Source organism: Camelus ferus, chromosome 14 (assembly GCF_009834535.1).
Source record: "Camelus ferus isolate YT-003-E chromosome 14, BCGSAC_Cfer_1.0, whole genome shotgun sequence".
In the NCBI taxonomy this organism is placed as follows: domain Eukaryota; kingdom Metazoa; phylum Chordata; class Mammalia; order Artiodactyla; family Camelidae; genus Camelus; species Camelus ferus.
The window spans coordinates 65,887,963-65,894,337 of record NC_045709.1 but is presented as its reverse complement, the minus strand read 5'-3'; the positions used below and the strand labels follow the sequence as shown (position 1 = coordinate 65,894,337).

At 39.3% G+C, this 6,375-nt stretch overlaps 1 non-coding gene across 1 annotated transcript; it reads left to right on the top strand.

Annotated features, from left to right (window-relative positions):
- Nucleotides 1-4,284: 4,284 nt before the first annotated feature.
- LOC116668775 lies at nt 4,285-4,391 on the top strand. The gene has a single exon (XR_004326012.1). It is a non-coding gene; the product is annotated as a U6 spliceosomal RNA (small nuclear RNA).
- The last annotated feature ends 1,984 nt before the right edge of the window (nt 4,392-6,375 follow it).

Sequence of the window (6,375 nt, the reverse complement as noted above, 5' to 3'; positions counted from 1 at the left end):
TTCAGATTATTTTATCAGTAAAAGCGTGTGGCTCTTGTCAAAATGATTTACTTTCTTGCAATCAAGAATGAAAAAATATTTATCCATCATGTTGTGTTTCTTGTCTTAGGAAGCTTTGAGCTAAAATTACAATATTCAATAATAGCCCAGGTTTGGGCTATAATTCTCTTCCTGCCTATCAAATTTTAATTCTTTCCTTTTATCTTTAGTAATTCTACTCTACATGTGTCTTCAGTGGTAATCTACCTTAAATACTCTTCTGAAGCAAGAAGATTACAGATTACAGAACTCTTCCTAGATGCCATGGTAAATAAAGAGACACATAAGACTCACTCACTATCCAGGCATTTTCAATCTACTAAATATTCGGGAAGGAATTTCTCTGCAAATAAGTATATTAATGAAAGGCTTATAATTTCCTAGGCTTCAAATTATCTCGACAATAGACTAAAACCAAAAATGTATTTCCTCGCTTTCTATCTGAAAGTCAAAGTTATAACCATTTTTTAATTAAAATTCTTCCAAAGACTACACAGAGTATTCTTTTCTGAAAAGACATATATGCACAGATGCACACACATGTGAAAAGGCAGGAGTAGCTGATGTTCCCAATGTATCATTGTGAAGGATGGCAAATAGGAAATGCTTATCTGTAGCAGTTACAGTTGGGAGGGGTACTAACAATGAAATAGTAAATGAGTAAGTAATTGCTGCCTGCCACCCTTTCTCTGCAGCTTTCCAGACCAAATAGTATCAATTGAAATCAAGTAATGTTGAGCCTTGTCATTTTGCAACAGAGAAGAAAATCTAAGAAAACTGAGCATCTTCTTCCAAAGACTGCCATGAACACAAGATTCAATAAACCAAATGGAGACTTTCCAAAGAAATCAGGCCACTCCAGATCCCAAAACCAGAGTTGTCTTCTAATCTATCTCCTCCACATAAAAGGAGTAATTTTTTTAAATCCACTAGAAAATATTCCTTGCCACAGTTCTACCTTCCAGATCCAATTAGCAATTTTATTTAACATCTACTAATCTTGAAAATGTATTACGGCATTCTGTTGATCTCTTTCTGGTCTGTATTCATAAGGAAGAAAACTTCTTATTTCTATTTACTCATGTGAAAGAAAAAGGGATGTAAGGCAAGACAGCATGGAAACCTGATAAACTTCCAACTAAATAAGCGGTTGCAAATGAGCAAATGTCTAGATTCTGCTGGTAAATGGCGCTGTGTCACAGACCAGTCACTGCAGTTAATGCTAACTGTAATGTGCCATTGGCAACATTGTATTTTACCTCAAACTTAATTTCTGATTCATGTCATTTTCCATAAAGTCATTCTGAAAACCTAAAGCTTGTTACATTCAGTTCCTGCTAACTGGAGCCTGACATGATTGAAATATCATTCTGTCCTGAGTATTTGAATATCAGGTTCAATATTCCCACTGGTATAGAATGGACCAGTGTTTGATAAGTCATCCCCCACTCACCCCCAGACTTCTGGGAACACAGCTCAAAACACCAGTGAATCACAATTGACAGGTCTTGACCTGAGCCCCATTTATAGAAAAGACCACAACATCTGTCTCCAGAGGCAAGATCCTTTACAACCGTCTATAGAAATACTTACAATGCACTGTGGAGTGCCTTGATCATTTTGTTCAATAAGTGATGTGCTTCTGAAAATGGGAGAAGGACAATTCCATTTTTTTATTTGATGACAAGTCTCTGGTGAATTGTTCTGTGGGTGTTCCTTACACACCAGTTCCTATTTCTGGGGGCAAACCCAGGAACTACGGAAGCCAGGTCCATCACACATCATTCTAAAGAAGCTGGAAATTTTCAGTGCTTCTTGATTCTATGGATGTAGAAAAATGCCGCCTGATCCTTCTGCTAGGCAGCACTGTGTCAGAGGATTGCCTAACACAAGCCTGGGTTGAGTATTTCTTTCTCTTTTTCCAATCATCCCAACCCCAGTCTCTCTGTCTCTATCTTTCTGTCTCTCACTCTCCTCCCTGGCTCCCTTTCTTATTCTATTTATAAACATCTTGTTCACATTTACCTTCATGGAAATTTTTGGCTAGAAAATGCACACCCTTTGGGAGCAAGGTGGGGCGTAGCAAAATGCCAGCTCTATACTAAGACATTTACAGAAGAGACTCTAATAATTTCCTACAGTTATTCTTCTCAGCATGGTATGAAAATTCATTTATTAGTTTCATTTTCCTTCTTATTGCCAGAATTATTTATTGCTGAAAATTGAGGAGTTGTATTATAGTTATTATTTATTTTGACTAGTTCAAAAAATCAGTTTGATAGAAATCTGAAAGAAAAACAAAAAAATCCCACAAAGTTAAAATGTGATTTCAAAAGGCAGCAGAGGAGTTTCAAGAGAACAGATCTGATGAAAAAGAAAAATGTTTTAGCATTTTCAACCGACCAGAGTAGAATCAGTGAAAAACAGGAAGTCTCCAGAGGAAACTGCAACAAGGTAAAAAGGGTTTATAAAAGAATAAATAGCCATTTTGAGCCTTGTGTTGGAAAGGATAAGATGATTTTTTTATCTGAGGCTATAATGAAAAGACCAGAATTACAGATTTGATGCTTCTATGGAAATCAAACTTTTCCATGACAACAGACTTCCATCCCTGGCTAAAAATCTTGAAAAGATGCACAAATATGGAACTGATTATCTAGAGGTGATGCCATCATAATCTGGGGAAAAGCAATGGGTAATAAAGGGTTATGGTGATCATGTTCATTGAGAACAGTTCATCTGAGTGATTGTTAGAGCTGGAGGTGTCGTAGGCTCTGACTGTCTATAGACGTGAAATGAGTACATTAAGGCACAATCTCTTCATTGTTACTGGCTGTGGAGATTCAGTTCTGCAGCTGTGAGTGTTGTCAACAGCCAGTGTTAGCATGAGCAAACAGCGCGGTACAGTGGAGGGAACACACCCAGGCACGGGCTCAGGCCGGGGCCTCTTCTCTCCTCTCCCACCAACCATAGGGAAGCCCTGTAATAAACTCCTCATCTCTTAGTTTCTTCAACATTCAGGTAGGAATAATAATATTCACTTATCTACTACCCCCATGGGTTGTTATGAATATCAAATTATATGAAAGAAGTCAGAGAACTTTAGAAAAGATTTAAAGCACTTACAAACATAAGGCATTGATAGCATGGGTTGATCAATGGTGCCAGAGATCATTCTTGTGAGACTTCACAGCAATTTACAGCATGGATATTAATTTTACTGTTTTCTAAATTTCATCTTGACACATTCCAACTTAAAAACTAGTACATGAGATGGTTTTTGCAAAGGTGACTTGTCTTTTGTCCTTGTTTCACTGTAAGTAGAAAAGCCCTATTGTAGAGACTCATTTTAGTACTTGTGTTAGGTAGTTAGACAAGTGGGGGCAGATAAAGTGGAGGAGAGGGAGGATGGTCCAGAAGATGGCTGTATGCCCACCTTCAGCATAAAGGGGCTTTATTTCCTCTAAATGGGAGCCAGCAAGAATCAGTCAGACCCCAATTGTGCAGTAGCGACAAGGACTTAACCAGACATGATACAATGCTCATTGTAATACAGTTAGCATTGCGGTTTAGGACCCTGACATGGGTTTTTCTGTGTGCATCATGGGTAAGGACATGTGCAAAAGAGGACAAGCATGACTAAGCACTCCAGGGGCAAGAGCTGTCAATCAATCAAGAGACCACCTCTAAGCAAAGGTATAAGAGAAGGGGGCAAAAAAAGACCATTGCATCTGCCCTTGGGTCAGCCCACCTCCTGTTCTTGGAGGTGTATTTTCCCTTTGCTAACAAATCCTCTAAATCTTTCACTACATAACACTTCCATCTTCCCTCTGAATTCTTATCTTTTGGGTATGATAAGAACTGGGATCTTTTCCCTTCCCTTCCCCTTTGGGGTAACACTTGGAAGACTTTGGAAAGAAATTCAGAGGCAATTTTTAAATTCTCTTCACAAGTATTTCTATGGTGATGGCAAGAACAAGATTAACACTAAGTGCACTGATAAAGGCCTTGATTTCCCCTTACAGTTATGTCAAATGCATGTTGCAGTTTGAAAAACTTCCTGGGAAAAGCCAATTAGCTTCTGACAGGTTCCCACAGAGAAGGAGAGCCTTAGTGTAGTTACCAAGGGTCTGGATCATGGATATGCAAGTTGGAAATTCAGTGATCAATACATCCAAATGTACGTGGGCCCAAGAGTATGACTCACACCAACCCAATTCCTGAGTCTGACATTAAGAATCCAGAATGCCTATCACTTCAGCAGCTTGTATACTAGAATTGGAGTGAGACAGAGACTAACATGGCCTCTGAACAAGGATGATGTGCAAATTCATGAAGCGTTCCATATTTTTTAAATTTTGTATATTCTTCTATATGTACAACTCACTATATTAAAATTATAATAATAATATAATGACAGTCTTCTCTTCAAACTGATCTTTTCATATGCTCATAAAGAAGGATCACTGTTGCAAAAATATTCATGGTTTTCATTATTTTTCCCAAGGACCTCTAATAATCCTTTAATTATCAAATCATACTCCTTTGACCTATCTATATACTTCATGAACTTTGTGGATTTTTTTCCTTCAATTATTTATCACCTGACTCCACCAGATCTTCATTTTTTAATTACTTTTGCTCCTAGTGGTTCTCCAGTATTTTTATAGATTCTCTTTCTATATTGCTATAAGATTTGCCTAATCACTTTGAATTGTATTTCAATTGTACAGTCACATACATATTTACAAACAGACCTATCAGGATTTGTAGGGGATAATGATGAATAGTGTTAACTCTGTGGAGTCACCAGAACAACAATAACAAGAATCCAGAATGCCAATTTATTCACTTACAATACAGTTCTCTCTCTCCATGGGTAGATCTGGGCAGGTCAGTGCTCATCAGAAGACTGCCTGATGCAGACAGAGTCAGAAGCTCACTGCCCAACCTGAATGTCTGCCCTGAGATGCCTGCACTGCACAGGCCAGGGCCTTGGGCTTGTGGTCCAGGATACCCAGCCTTCTGGACAGGACTGGAGATGGAAAGCCCATCTTTGCCCCCTTTGACCTACCCCATTGTTACCCCAAAATGTAAAGACCCCAGTTCTTGTTTATAAAGAGAAGTTTACTGTTGGGAGATGGTATGTTGTGTAGTGAAAACACTTTTTAAGATTTATTTAGGAAAGGAAAAGTATGCCTCCAAGAATGGGAGGCTGGCTGATCCCAGGAAGGAAAGAGCTGTGATTTTTCTCTCCCCTGTCTCTTACACCCTCACTTAGAAGTGGTCTCTTGATTGATTGACGGCTCTTGTCCCTGGAGTGCTTAGTCGTGTTCGGCCCCTTTGCACATGTCCTTACCCATGACGCACACAGAAAAGCCCATGAGGGTGCGGAGATAAACTGCAATGTTAATTATAATACAAAGAACATTGGGTTGTGTCTAGTTAAGTCCTTTCTGCTCCTGTGCAGTTATGACTGTCTGGTTTTAACCAGTTTCTTGTTGACACTCATTTAGAAGAAGTAAAGTCCCTTTATACTGGAAGCAAGCATAACACCATCTTCCAGACCATCCTCCCTTTCCTCCATCTATCTGCCTGGTGCCCCCAACTTATCTAAGAACCTAACACTATTATTGACCAATCAACTTTCAGATGAAGACTTTTTTTTTTCTCTTTTGCCATATGAAATACTTTCCCATCAGCTTCAGCCTGGGAGGCATTCTGCCATTTTAAGGTAATCATATATCTTTGCTCTGATACAGTAAATGTTTGTTTCATAGAAACACTTAGGGGATGATCTTTCCAGGTTCTTGGGCTGCCCTTCACCGTGGCCTCACGGAATGCATCACCAACAACTCTTCCTCCCATGTCCTTGAGCTTGCTCTGGGCCTTTGAGCGGGGTTTGCCCTGGAATGCTCAGTGTAGCCTGTGAGACTTCAGTAGCACTTTAACAGGCCATTCACCTGCGCCCACTGGGAGGCATGGGCTAGTGTTCACTACAAGAGCTACCTCACCACACTCGGCTGGTTGGTAGAGCTTAAGTCATTTCAATGGCATAGCCCTCCCCTCCAACAGAGAAAAATAGAGAAAGGGTGTTCTTCCCACTTTACTAGCCTGACAATATTGAAGTCATTCTTCAAGGAACCAGTCTCATTCATGGCCCACAGTAGCTATGGGGCCTCCTCTTGGCTAGGAAGATTTTATTTCATCCAATAAAAAAAAATGCTGTATTTTATCAACTAAAAAAAGCTTGTGTCACTAATCATTGTAATACTTTAAGATTCAGGCAACTACTCCATAACTGAATCACTTTGCTGTACCCCTGAAACTCACATG